At 48.5% G+C, this 14,757-nt stretch overlaps 1 pseudogene across 1 annotated transcript; it reads left to right on the forward strand.

Annotated features, from left to right (window-relative positions):
- Positions 1-4,468: 4,468 nt before the first annotated feature.
- On the forward strand, positions 4,469-5,773 carry LOC102995762 (G/T mismatch-specific thymine DNA glycosylase-like; annotated as a pseudogene). The gene has a single exon (XR_002890992.2). The product of XR_002890992.2 is annotated as a G/T mismatch-specific thymine DNA glycosylase-like (transcript).
- Positions 5,774-14,757: the final 8,984 nt, after the last annotated feature.

The following is a 14,757-nucleotide window of genomic DNA, read 5'->3' on the forward strand; positions in this document are numbered from 1 at the left end:
GTAAAATGTAGGCTTCCCTCACACCCCTGTTCTCCAGCCTTCTGATTTCCTTTCCCACAATCAACCAGCAACCAGTTTTTCAGATACCCTTCCAGAGATTTAAAAAAACAGTTTTATATACATATCTTTTCTCTTTCACAAGTGGCAGTAAAATATACTGTTCTGCAGCTTCCTTTTCATACTAATATTGTCTTGGAGATTGTTCTAGCTCAAAACGTGTAATAACAGCCCCATAGCATTCCATTGCCTGAATGTGTACTTTTTTTTTTTTAAGTTATACAAAATCATCACAGCCAAAAGGAGGCTAACGAGACATGATGACTTGATGTCCTATGATCTTCTGGGACAGAAAAAAAGATATAAAGTGAAAACTAAGGAAATATGAATAAACCACAGACTTTAGCTATTAAAGTATCAATCTTGGTTCATTAACAAGTTTACCATACTAGGGAGTTCCCTGGTGGCCTAGTGGTTAGGATTCCGGGCTTTTAATGCCAGGCGGGGTTCAATCCCTAGTCGGGGAATTGAGATCCCAAAAGCCGTGCAGCGCAGCAACAAAACAAAACAAAGCAAAAAAGGTACACCATACTAATGTCAGATGTTGATAATGGGGGCATTTGGGTGTGGGGTTTATGAGAGCTCTGTACAATCTTCACAACTTTTCTGCACGTTTAAACCTGTTCTAAAAATGTTTATTTTAAAATAATTTTAAAACATACAGATGTTGAGGTTAACAAAGTATCACTTCATGCAAAAGCCTTAATGACCGCCTAATAGTGCTGGGTCATTATGTAGGTTCCTTAGTCAAACGAGGGAAGTAAAAGTACTTCCCTGAGGGAATATGTGAATTGTTTTACATTTTCAAAGGGTTGTTTGAGATGAAAATGGTGGAACCACTGGCTTAGTCCCACCATGTCGGTTTACCAGGGGGAAACGGAGGCTAGAAAAGGTGTGACTCGTGCCGGGTCACAGACTATCACCTCAGGTTCTTCCAAGCCCCACGCAGGCACCGGGCTGGTTGGCACTCGCTGCCCGCACTGGGCGAATACCTCCCGGGTCTGCTGGGTCAGCAGTGGGTAAGACGACCAGCCGTGTCCTCCCTCCTGGGAGGTAATTTCATTTTAACAGGCTGACATACAAGCTGAAGGAAAGACGCTCTAACGATGGATGTCAGGCACTGGTTAGCAGGGGAAGCCTGTTAGGACCCTTGGCATCCCTCCCCTTGATGCCTCCTAGGAAGGCGGACTGGGCGCGGGCTCACAGGACCCCCGCGACCCCAGCGCTGCCTCCTGCGTCGGCGCCCTTCCCAGGGCTATCCGCGCCTTCACCACTAGAGGGAGCCGCGAGCGGCCCCACGGCGCCCGGCCGTTCCTCCCAGGCCCGGCCCTTCACCGCAGATCAGGCTTCGCCAGGCGAGGCTCCGGCAAGCCCGGGCCCCTTCCAGTCCTCAGGCCTCAAGCCCGCTGCCCTCTGCCGCCCGACTTCGTGCAGGTGCCCAGCACCCTGAACTTCACCGAGGGGCCCATGCTCAGCCCCCCTACCCAACCCTCTGAAAACCCTCCTGTGCTTCGGCTCCCATTTTATAAATTAGGACCCAAAGAGGGTAACAGTCATGCCCAGGGTGACACAGCTAACGTTTGGCAGAACGAGATGCCCAGGGGCCTGGTTCTGAGCTCCTTGCCTCAGGGGTTCTCCCTCAAAGGGTCTCAAACCCTCTCACTGTAGCCTTCTATCCAGGTGGGGAAACCGAGGCACAGGGCAGCTCTAGGTAGGGTATATACACTGTGTGGGGGTGGCCCAGTCTGCCAAGGGTAGGCAGGAGGCTACACTGGGAGGCCAGCCCCTTGACGGATGAACACAGCAGGAGAGCCCGTGGGGGGCGGAGGGTGCCAGCCTGCCCCAAGGGGGGAGGGGGTGCAGATGCTGGTGACTCTCTCCTGTGGATGGGTGACAGCTGCAGCCTCGGGTGGGAGGCCAGAGACCCCACACACTAAGAACTTTCACTCACTGCCTGAGGGCTAATCCCATTACTCTCCTGGACCCTCTGGGACCACCCTCCCTAACCCTCCCTAATCCCCTGCCTCCCTCTGGGAACGGTCCAAGGCCCTACCACGGGCCCCTGCCAACCTCAGTCTCCTGCAGACCTCATCCCCTCAGGCCCTATCAGCCGCCTGTGCCCACCCATGCCCAGTTCCTGTGGAGGTCCAACCTCCTCCACCTGCCTCCCCTGCCAGCCCTGCCCGTGTCTGCCAGTCCCTAAGCCGCCCTCCTAAAATGACCTCCAGCTGGGCTCCAGGTTTTGTGAGCCTCCTTGCCCTTCCTAAGCAGGCTTCTGTTTTAGTTTCTGTTGAAGGAATCATCAGGTGAGAGCTTGGGTCCACAGTGTTTTCATCTGTAAAATGGTGTTGATCTGATGATACGGTGAGATGCCATATAATAGCAAGTGTTTAGTGCAGCACCCGGCACGAGGGAAACTCCCAAGGTGTCAGTTGCTGATGTAATTACCATCAGTGGGATGGATATGTCAGCTATGCAAGGGGTGTGGATGTATTCTGTTACCAGAAGGCAGCTCCATGGCCTGGGGGCAGATGTTAGAGGGAGGTAGATATGACTCAGGTACCCTGTCCTCACACTAGTGATAGGAGCCACTATGTACACTGAGTATTGGGCTCTTCCTGTAGGCTAGGTTAAGCCTCTCCATCCCCTCATGAGGTAGGTACTATCCATACCCCCATTTTGCAGTTTGGAAACTAAAGTTAAGAGACAGCTGGGAATTCCCTAGTGGTCCAGTGGTTAGGTCTCTGCACTTTCACTGCTGAGGTAACGGGTTTGATCCCTGGTCGGGGAACTAAGATCCCACAAACCATGTGGGAGAGCCAAAAAAAACCCCTCCGGAAAAAAGGCAGCTATGAAGTGGTGGAGCTGGAATCAAACACAGCTCTGACTCCAGAATTCTTTGCGGTATTCTACTGCTTTTCAGGATCCATTCAATGAGAGCTGATGTTTGAGAGATGCCCACCCCCCAAAAGGTAATGGGCTTCCCATTTGCCAGAAGCATTCAAGGCGATGCTAAGGGACAACCAGTCAGGAACCCTGAGGCTCCATTACAGGCCCCAATCCCCCCAGTGTCCCCAGCCTCCTGTTTCCAGGGCAGGCCAGGCCAGGTCACTGCCCCCTCCCCAACCTGGGCACAGGAGGGGCCCCCTTTGGCCCTCAGCCTCCCTCTCTCCTACCTTCTGCTGCTCTTCATTTACATAAATTATCTCTCCCCAATTATCCATCCAGCTGTCCCAACTGTGATCTGTGAATGAATTAAAAACGGGATATAATTTAATAATGGCTGATTAGAAGGAGATTAGTTCTTATATAAAAAGGAAAAGCCAAGAGCCAGCTAGTTGCCCTTAATCTGAGCCAATACCATCGTTATTCGGGAAAGGCTACCCTGGCCATCATCAGGCAAGGCAGGCATGAGGACAAGGGTTAGGGGAGAGCCCAGGTGGGGCCAGACCACCCCAGAGAGAAGATCAGCGTACTGGGAGCTGGGAATTTGAGTCCCAGGCAACTCCTGTTACTTCCCTGGGCCTTGCTCCGTCCTTCTAAGTGGGCTTGGGTAGTTTCTGGGGCCCCTTCTTGCTCTAAAGTCTAGATGCCCTCAAATCAAACCACTGGGCTTTCCCAAGGCATCCACTGCCTCCACAACAGAGCCTGCCCAGCCCCTGCTGGCGTAAGAACTGGGGATTCAAGAGTCTGGTGCCTCCTAGGAACACACAGCAGCTGGGGATGCAGACCTCCCCAGGAGGGGACCCGGCTGTCTGGGGTAAGTGGTAGAGAAGGGACTGGGGTTGGTTGCACCAGGAAGGCTCCATGGAGGAGAGACTGGCTGAAACAAAGAGCGTGTGAGTGCCCAGCAGGATCTCTGGGCCCTCTTGCCCTCAGGTGAATGACTGGATGTAGTGGCAAGGACATGTCTCCGAGATTCCCAGTCATCCTTTTAGCCTCAGCTCACGTGCACCTCCTCCAGGAAGCCTGCTCTGATCTCCCCAGCTTTGGGGTCTCCCCAGTGCGCCCATATTTGTCCACCTGCTTATGGTGTCCATCTGCTCATGGGGCATTTGTGTCCCCGTTTGTGAGTTCCTCAAGGGCAGGGACCAGCTTTTTATCTTTACGCCACCAGTGCCAGGTAAACAATTTTTGCTCAACAACATCATTGAATATATAAAGATACCTCCTCCAGAAAGCCTTCTGTGATTGCCCTAATGTGGGTTCTGTGCTCCCAAGGTACAGTGATTATGCCTTTAAAAATAAGGTAAGTCGGGCTCAGGACAGACAGAATCTGCGGGAGGAGGGTGGGTCTGGCCTGGGGGGTGGTGGGGGGGTGGTGACTAGAAACTTGGGGGAGGAGCTTGAGCGCCAGCCGCTGTCTCGCTTCTGCCAGCAATCGAGTCTGTGGCTGGTTATTACCCTACCACAGAACGTGCGTGGGCCGCGGTACTAGAGAGGCCAGTGGCTCGCTTGCCCGGCAGGAGTACCTGCGTGCACTTAGGCAGCAGGGAATGGAAGCGGAGGACGCAGGCAGCTATTCCCTCCAGCAAGCGCAAGCTTTTTATACGTTTCCATTCCAACCAAAGATGACTGAAGTTCCTAATATGGCAGTTATGAATGAACAAGAAATGCCAGCAGAAGTTCCAGCCCCACCTCCTGCTCAGGAACCCACACAAGAGACTCCAAAAGGAAGGAAAGGAAAACCCAGAACAACAGAACCAAAAACACCAGTAGAACCCAAAAAACCTGCTGAGGCCAAAAAATCTGGCAAGTCCACAAAATCAAAAGAGAAGCAAGAAAAAATTACAGACACATTTAAAGTGAAAAGTAGACCAGTTCAATAGTATTTCAGAAGCCGAACTTTTGACCAAGACTCTACCGGACATTTTGACCTTCAATCTGGACATTGTGATTATTGGCATAAACCCAGGACTAATGGATGTTTCCAAAGGGCATCATTACCCTGGACTTGGAAACCATTTTTGGAAGTGTCTGTTTATGTCAGGGCTGAGTGAGGTCCAACTGAATCACATGGATGATCACACTTTACCAGGGAAATAGGGTATTGGATTAACCAATATGGTGGGAAGGATAACACCAGGAAGCAAGGATCTTTCCGGTAAAGAATTTTGTGAAGGAGGACGTATTCTAGTGCAGAAATTACAGAAATATCAGCCACGAATAGCAGTGTTTAATGGAAACTGTATTTATGAAATTTTTAGTAAGGAAGTTTTTGGAGTAAAAGTTAAGAACTTAGAATTTGGACTTCAACTGCATAAGATCCCAGACACAGAAACTCTCTGCTATGTTGTTGCCATCATCCAGTGCTAGATGTGCTCAGTTTCCTCGAGCCCAGGACAAAATTCATTACTACGTTAAGCTGAAGGACTTAAGAGGTCAGTTGAAAGGCAGTGAGTGAAACACAGACATTCAAGAGGTGCAATATACATTTGACCTGCGGCTAGCCCAAGAGGATGCAAAGAAGATGGCTGTGAAGGAAGAAAAATATGATCTGGGTTATGAAGCAGCGTGCGGTGGTGCTTATAGAGAAAATCCGTGCAGTAGTGAACCTTGCAGCTTCTCTTCAAATGGGCTGACAGTTGACAGTGGAGAATCAACTTTCAGTGATATTCCAAATGGGCAGTGGATGACACAGTCATTTACAGACCAGATTCCTTCCTTTAGTAATCACTATGCGATGCAAGAACAGGAAGAAGGAAACCATGCTTAAGAATGGTGTTTCTCAGCCCTGCTTAAAAGCTGCAGTTTGAATGCAGTTGTCAAGAAGTGGCCCTCGGTCTGTTAACTGAAGTATTTTATTCATATTTTACTCTGGTGATGTAATCATGGTACAGTAGAATCAACTGTATAGACCTAAGTAGTTTGGAAGGAGAAAGTAGAGTTTTTTTGCGTATGAGTTTTTGTATTGGAATTAATCATCATTCCAGCTTTTTTTTTTTTTTTTTTTTGTGGCCTCTCCCGTTGCGGAGCACAGGCTCCGGACGCACAGGCTCAGCGGCCATGGCTCACGGGCCCAGCCGCTCCGCGGCATGTGGGATCTTCCCGGACCGGGGCACGAACCCGTGTCCCCTGCATCGGCAGGCGGACTCTCAACCACTGCGCCACCAGGGAAGCCCCATTCCAGCTTTTTATAAACTATCTTGCATTTATGAAGAAATTGATTTTCTTTTGGGAGTCACTTTTAACCTGTAATTTAAAAATGCAAGAGTCTGCATATTTACACTTGATTATTAACTGTGCATAAACTTAGATGCACCGTTATCCCTTTCATACGTAAGAAGGGCATGCTAATGATAAGATTCCCATTGGTAAAGAGGCAAATGTGCTGATTTTCATCTGTGAGGTTAACCCTCAATGGAGTCTCATTTGGTAGTTTTTAGTGGCGTTTGATGGGCTTCCTTAGTTGTATTCACACTCAGACCTCCTTGCTTTACCAGTGGTGAGCGTCTGTGAGAGTTGCTTGGTAGTAGAGTTGGAGAGTATGGCCTTGCAGCAGCAAGGCTAACCCAGCCTTACCTTTCAGGGCCATGAGCCCTGGCTTTGGCCCTCTCACCCCCATGTGCTCGTCCTCTAGTAGGCAGAAACTATTCTGCTGGGATGGTAAGTTCCAGAGAGTGCAGAAGACCTTTTAAATTTTGCTACTTCATCTGTGTTTTACTTGAGAGACATACATTTGATAGGGAAGGAACTGAATTTCTCTCTCAGTATCTATCACCATTCCAATTTTATCCTCCTTGGCTTTAAGCATGTAACATGGAAATGACGAGAAAAGAACTTTCAGGTTGAGTAACAAGATGCTAGAGGTGTTTGATAATCTTATTTAAACTGGTGCTTTATATACATGAGATGTACTAAAATAAATAATACAGGATTTTTCTTGCTAGGTAAATCGAATAAGCCAGTAATTTAAAAAAATTCTTTCTCTTCATCATTGCTGTTTGTTACTGTGGACTAAGTGAACCTCGTGGCCAGGTTACTTTGAAGTAAAGTATCTTTGTGATTTTCTAATGCATTTTCCATGGTGCTGCAAATAGTCCAGACTACTAGGCCTGGTGGATATCAAAGCTGGGTATTTAGAAATGCCAGTTGCATTTACTTCTGATCACCTCTGAATATTCTGATTTTATACCTACCCAGGGAGCATGCTGTTTCTTGATATGAAAATATTTATGAGGTTTTGTTTTTTTTCTAAAAGGTTATGTAGCCTGTTGTTTTTGTAATAAGAGATACAAATTATTGTTGTGACTCTTAACATGCTCTTTTCGCTGTAGCTGTGATGGATTTTATTTTTCCTTTAGTCTAGGTAAAGCTGTGTAAAAGTCATTCATGTTATTTAAATCACATCCTGTACTGCTGTTTACATGGATGTTTTGTGCAGGTGCTTTGAAGTGCCTTGCATTAGGGATTAGGAACAATTTAATTATTTTTTCATGGGACTATGTAAAGCATGTAACTAGGTATTGCTTTGGTTCTTAACGATTATAGCCTTACATAGATTTTTTTTTTTTGAGTGGAGAAAATACCCTTTAAATTATGATGGATACTCACTAGAGAATGGGTTTGAAGATTTTTTTCAAGCATACAGTAATGGTGCTTTTCATTAAATATGACAGATGAATGGTAAATGTTGATATACACTATACACAACAATATGAGACTCTTTCATTAAATAATATTTTTAAAGTTTTTAAATTCATTTGAAACTCTGATGGTTTTTACAATAAAAAATATTGAAGATGAAAAAAAAAAATAACGTAATAAGGTAGGTCACAGGATTTCCCTAGTGGCCTAGTGGTTTGGATTCTGGGCTTTCACTACCGTGGCCCGGGTTCAATCCCTGGTCAGGGAACTGAGAACCCGCAAGCAACGCAGCGCGGCCAATAAATAAATAAATAAATAAATAAATAAATAAGGCAAGCCACTTATGGAGAAGTAATATACATAGACAAATAGTTATAGATAAAAATGGATGGATAGACAGAGAGCTCGGAGTCAGACTGCTTGTATATGAACCCCAGGTCCACTACTTCTGACCGCATGACCTTGGGTTCTTCCCAAGGTCTCTTGTACTGTGCCTCAGTTTCCTTGTCTATACAATGGATGTATTTAATATTTCCTATCTCATAGGGTTTTGTTTTATTTTTTAAATTGGTCACACCACACGGCATGTGAGATCTTTTTTTTTTAACAAGTTTTTTTTTCTTTTTTTCAAAATTTTATTTATTTATTTATTTATTTATGGCTGTGTTGGGTCTTTGTTTCTGTGCGAGGGCTTTCTCTAGTTGCGGCGAGCGGGGGCCACCGTTCATCGCGGTGCGCGGGCCTCTCACTGTCGCGGCCTCTCTTGTTGCGGAGCACAAGCTCCAGACGCACAGGCCCAGTAGTTGTGGCTCACAGGCCTAGTTGCTCCGTGGCATGTGGGACCTTCCCAGACCAGGGCTCGAGCCCGTGTCCCCTGCATTGGCAGGCAGATTCTCAACCACTGCGCCACCAGGGAAGCCCGGCATGTTGAGATCTTAGTTTCCCGACCAGAGATCAAACCCGTGCCCCCTGCATTGGAAGCCGGAGTCTTAAGCACTGGACTGCCAGGGTAGTCCCCCTCATAGGGTTTTTATGAGGATGACATGGGTGAATAGAGAAAAGCACTTACAACTGTGCAGGGTACATAGTGAGCAATTAGTAAGCACTTGTGGGTGTTGCAGTGCATGTCACACACTGTTTGGTTTTCTTGCCAGTGGTGGGATCTCTGAAAACAGGACTGGAATTCTTATCTCTGTTGATGGGGTTGGATGGATAGAGAGGCCTGCACGGGGCTGTCTCAGCAGTCCTGGCTGCTGCTTTCACACTGAAAGCTCCAAGGGGGCACACGTTGGGCAGGACCAGCACATTTCTCCCGCCATTGATGGAGGATCTGCTCAGTGTCAGACCCAGAGTCCCAGCCCTTCCCAAAGAGGCTCACAGCTTTGCGGGGGAGCAACACACCCATGAAAGGGGTCTGACCTCATGGTTCAGGTCTGGGCTATGTGTCCCACGTGGTCAACTTCAGAGGATGTCTGCCAGGCCTGAGCTTGCATGAAGGGGCCAAGCCCCTGGAGGAAACAGGCACGCTGACCAGGGAGGGAAAGCTGAAGAGTCCTCTGCAGCAGCTGACTTAGGGCCATCAAGGAGCAGACGACAAAGGGAGCACCGTCTGCAGTGCCAGAGGCTGGGAACGGATGGGGTAGACGCCAGAAAATGTTAATTTCCTCAGAACATAAGGAGGCGTAAGGTGTATGCATAGTAAGTGTTTGCTGACTGGCAAACTGAGCTGCTCCAGAAATTTTCAAACATTCCCAGTTATGAACATCTTGATTCCTTATGTGTGGGGAGGGGCCTGGGAATCTGTATATTTGACAAGACCTTAGGTAAGTCTCATGAACAGGTGGTTTCCTCCACCATCCCATCCTCCAGGCCCGGGAGCTGCAGTGCCCTCAGAGAACAGGGCTGACTGTGACCTCACCTTGCCCAGCACCCTCTGACATCCCATCGAGCCCCTACTCCACGCATACCCAGCTCAGGACAACCTCCCTGATGGAGCCCAGAGCATATCCGTCCATACTGCAGCAGGAGGCCTCCCAGGCCAGCCTGGGCTGTGGGATAATTTGATATTCAAATCCTGGCAAAGACCTGCTTCAAATTGCTGCAAATTAAGCTGATTTTGTCCCTCCGAATGAGGGATTTGCTCCTGTGGATCAACCGTTCTGAGGACTTGATGAGGTCAGGATTAGAGCCGGAGGGCCGGAGAGAAAAGCCTGAGGTGGGAGGCTGGAGGGCTGGTTGTTGGTGGGAGGGCGAGCCTGGCCTCTGTGTGTCTCTCCCCAACCCCGGAGTTAGGGAAGTTTCCCAGAGTCTCAAAACTCAGCTCTTCACAGTGATGCGGGGTCTCTGGGCCTCTGAGGGGCCAGCCTTGCCACCCCTGGACCCATCCTCAGGAGAGCCCAGCCCTGTAAAATTCCCAAAGTGGACCACATCTCATCTTTCCAAGCATCTGAGAGCCAGGGCCCAACTGATCACCCCCATTTCACTGATGAGGAAACGGAGGCTCCAAGAGGTGAGATGAGGCTCTGCTGGCCAAAGACAACCTGGACTCAACCTCTGCCACCGACTTGCTGTGTGACCTTGAGCAAAGGGCCTCTGTGAGCCTCTTCGTAAGGATTACTGACAATGCATGCACAGCGCCAGACACATGGCAAGCACGCCATTAAGCATCGGCCAAGGTTACTACCCACACAGCAAGCACTGGCCAAGGCCCTGAAGCTAGGAAGCGGCAGAACAGAGATTAGGACCCCGGCCTCTCTGGCCTGACTCAGAGTCATCCCCTGCCTTCTCCTGGAGGTCTGTGCCTGCTCCTGACGCTACCCCTCCTGACGGCACCCCTCCCTGGCAGAACCTCATTTCCATCTGTTTTATCAAGGCCTGTACTGTATATTGCAGCCATTTCGAATTGCACCATTACAGATTTTATGCAGGAGACGTTAAAATTAAAAAGATCTATGTGCAAAGAGTCACAACGAATTTAATCAACTTGATTTAATAGAAAACAGCAAATGGAATTTATGCTATTCCAAAAGACAAGGGAATTTTTTTTTTCAACAAAAAATAATAAAAAGCACTTTCTGGAAAACAGAAAGTGGAGTGGGATGGGGGTGGCTCCCCATCTGAGAGTTTATCAGAACCTAATCCGCAGCCAACAACCCCAGTCGGGGCGGTTCGCCCACTAATCCCAGCTGCCATTAAAATATTAAAGATAAATCTAATCGTCTCTTTATCCAAAATAAGCGACTTTTGTGGGGGAGAAAACATATAACCCTTTGGGAGGAGAATTAGTCCTAATGCATCAAATGGAATTCGGTCCAGGCTGGGGCGAAATAGGGTTTAGAGTCAAATGAGATGGTAATAGAAATAAAACCCAGAATAACAAATTAAAAACCCTCATTTACACGAATTAAAAGGGCGCACAAAAGGGCTGGAAGCCCAGGCCTACACTCCTCATCCCCCAGGCCCACTCCCCCCTCCCCTGGTCTCGCCTGCCCTGCTCTTCACCCACTCACAGGCCCCCAGGAGAAGAGCCACTGCCTGACCTCATCTTCTCAACTTGTGCCCCGCAGCTTCCTGCGGACTCCCCAGCTTCCCGCTCCGAGCCCAAGTCCAGGCTGGGTTCCTGAAGGCTGACTGAGCCTTTAGGCATCTTTCCACATCCCTGGGGTGGGCTCTGGGGTCAGACAAAACTGGGCTCCTGTCCCAGGGCCGCCCCTCACTATGTGAGGTCTTGGTTTAATTTCTTAAACTCCCCAGGCCCCTGCTAAATTCACGGGAAAATGTGGATAACACTAGTCTCCACCCTTACGCAGCCTCTCTCCACGGCCTTGACCTCATTGCTGCCTGCTGCCCTAGCTCCCCTGGATTCAACAAGATGACATCAGGACAGCCCCAGGCAGCTTGACCACTAAGGACCCTGGGGAGGTCAGACCTGTGCCCCTGGAAGACAGGAGAGCTGAGCAATGGGTCAGCCTGGAAGGCAGGGGGGCGGCCAGCAGCCATTTTAAGGAACTAGGTGGCGTCACCCCTAAGTTGTCACTCGAGAGGCCTGAGGCCACTCCAGATCTTCAGGCTTCTCACTAAGCAGCGCTGTGTCCCCTGAGGTTGCCTCAGGGTTGATCTGTGGCTCCTCCTTCAAGGTGGGATTTCGGGGGCTCTGACACATACCTCCCCCAACCTGGGAAACCCTCACCTTCGGGTCCAGGTCTGAATTCCCCACATTAAAATCACACTCTCTGCCTTAATAGCAGGATGCTTAGCAAAGGAGACACACTCAAATAACAAAAAAAGAAAACAGAAAAAAAGAAAAAAAAAAAAAAGAAAAGGAGACACACTCCCCTCCAGAGGATTCAAGGGCCCCGCCGTGAGCCATCACGAAGTTGATGGGTACAGACCAGTATGACAAACCCGCTCCAGAGAGCCTGTCTGGACGGCAGGCAGGAGAGGGTGAGGAGGGGGCTCTCATGCTTGAGGCACCCCCTGCACACACACAGGAGGGCAGGAATACACCTCTGACCTCCCCCAGCCTTCTTAACAAATCCACTTGAACAGGAAATTCATGCTGACAGCATTTTATTATGGGATATTAAGTGGAATCGGATTGCGGGGCTAAAGCTTTCCCTGGCTGACTTTCTGTGTTCTGTTGGCCTCCTCCCCTCTGCACCCACCAGAGTCCCTCCTCCCTCTAGGGAGTGCCGGGAGGGGGGGTCTCTCCTCTTACTTTCTTCAACCTACCTGACCCCCACCTTTGGACTATGCCAAGTGGTAATTCTGGGAAATTGGGCTGGGCTGGAAGACATCCCTGGCCACGTGGGAGTGGGTGACCTTCTCCCCAGGATGACTGACCGGAAACGTGAGGAGATGCTGGGTGGGATGGGGTTTTCCCAGAGAGGCGTCCTAAGCCTGAGGTTTGATGGGCAAGTGTTGAGGGAAGGTGGTCACAGGTAAAGGAGCTGGGGCGGCCTGTTGCTGCAAGCTACCTTAGCACGTGGGGAAGGGGCTGGATTCCCAGAATAACACACAGTTCTGGGTTAGCAAATAGTTAGCACCATTATACAAGGTTGTTGTAAGGATTAAAAGGAAATATAACATTTGTGAGTGCCTACCATGTACCAGGAACCGTGGCAAGGGTTTTACATACATTCTCTCACTTAATCCTCACACCCCCATAATGTGGATACTTTAATTATCCCCATTTTACAAAAGAGGAAACTGAGGCTCCCAGAGGTCAAGTAAATGCCAGGGTCTGGTCCCAGCCATCTGACTCCAGAACCGTGCTCTTAGCCACTGCACCATAAGAGCTCATATCAGGTGCTATACTAGCCACTTATGATAAAATGGTCAAGGTGTGAGCTTTGGTGCCAGATGGCTGGCCAGGTAGTATATGGGTTTGTCCACAATTCTTCCCTCCCTCTCTACCCTTGTCGTGCCTTCCCCGGTGGGGGGGAGTTTATTGCCCCACTTCATTGCCTTTGGTCTTTGCTATGTGACTAGCTTCAGCCGATGGGATATGAGCAGGCATGACCCAAGCAGAGGCTTTAAATGGGTTTGTGTGGTTTGGCTGCCTCTGCTAGAAGAGCATGCCTTTGGTAGCCACAGTCCCAGAATGAGAGGTATGAGGCAGACCCAGAAGCAACCCGCAGGTCACAACCAAGCCTAGCTGTGCCTGGACCCTGGGACCCAGAGCGAGAGATAAACCGCCTGAGATGTGGACATCGTTGTTACACCTTATTTGTAGAAGCCATGGAATTGCCCTGCTCAGACACCCCTTCAGGAAAGAACTAGCTGTTCAGGTGCAAGAGTGCAGTTAGCAGACAGCCTCCAGCTGCAGCCTCTTCCAGATCCACTGCAGTGCTGTTTGATTTTTTCCCAGCTTTACTGAGATATAATTGACAGATAACATTGTGTAAGTTTAAGGTGTATAGCATGTTGATTTGATACATTTATAATCTGCAAAATGAGTACCACCATAGTATTAGTTATCACCTCCATCCCATCACATAGTTATAATTTCTTTTTTGTGATGAGAATATTTGAGATCTACTCTCTTAGTAACATTCAAGTATATGATCCAGAATTACTAGTTATAATCACTCACCCCAGTGTTTGAGTGATTAGGCATGGTGAGGGTCCTAGGGCCTGGCCGTTTCTGCCCAACTCGAGGCTTCTTTAGTGGGCAGCCTTTGCTCCGGAGCTCCCCGTTCGATTGGCTGAGACTTTGTCAGAGCTGCACTGTGGTTTGAGGCTCTCCCTGTCCCATCCTGCTCCCCCTCCCCTTTACCTTTTACAGGGTTACCCGCACTCCCACCCCCAATAAACCACTTGCATTCCTAACCCTGTCTCATCATCTGCTTTCTTGAGTACTTGAACTGACACAGCCTTATTGCCACAAAACCTGACTATGCAATTCACTAGCTGCCTGACTGTAACCATACGATGACTCAGTTTCCTCATCTGTAAAGAGAAGATAACAGAAACACCCATCTCATAGGTTTTTTGTGAGTATTGACTAAGATAATCCATGTACAGTGCTGAGCACTCGATAAATGTTAACTGAGATTGCCAGAGGTAGTTGTAAATCTCAATAACTAAATGCTAGCTATATATGAATGATATATGATAAAATATCAAGTCAACAGATATAAATTAGGGCAGATCTTAAAAGACTGAAGTGTGAGAAGGGTGGGCAGATGACTTGCAATTGTGGACAAGTATAAAGCAGAAAAAAGTAATGAAAGCTTGCAAATGAGATGGTCGATATATTCTGAGCCATCATTTGTAGCCAGAAAAAAGATTTCCAGACTTCTATATGATCTTTCACCTTCTAAATACTTTCATGCATATTTTCCTCCAAGAAAGCCAGGAATGGCATCACCATCTCCATTTTACAGGTAAAGGGACTGAGGCACAGAGATGCTAAAAGACTCACCCCACAGCACACAAGTAAGTATTGGAGGCAGAAGTGAAACCATGTTTGTAGCTCTCCGTGCGCAGAGAATACCGGGCATCGTGGAAAAGCACCAAAACAAAAAACTAAGGGGCTTCCCTGCAGCAAAGTCAAGTTGGTGCTACCTAGACCACTACCAAAGCTGTTCTAGGGGACACTGGAGAAGTTCT

This window comes from Physeter macrocephalus, chromosome 11 (genome assembly GCF_002837175.3).
Source record: "Physeter macrocephalus isolate SW-GA chromosome 11, ASM283717v5, whole genome shotgun sequence".
In the NCBI taxonomy this organism is placed as follows: Eukaryota; Metazoa; Chordata; class Mammalia; order Artiodactyla; family Physeteridae; genus Physeter; species Physeter macrocephalus.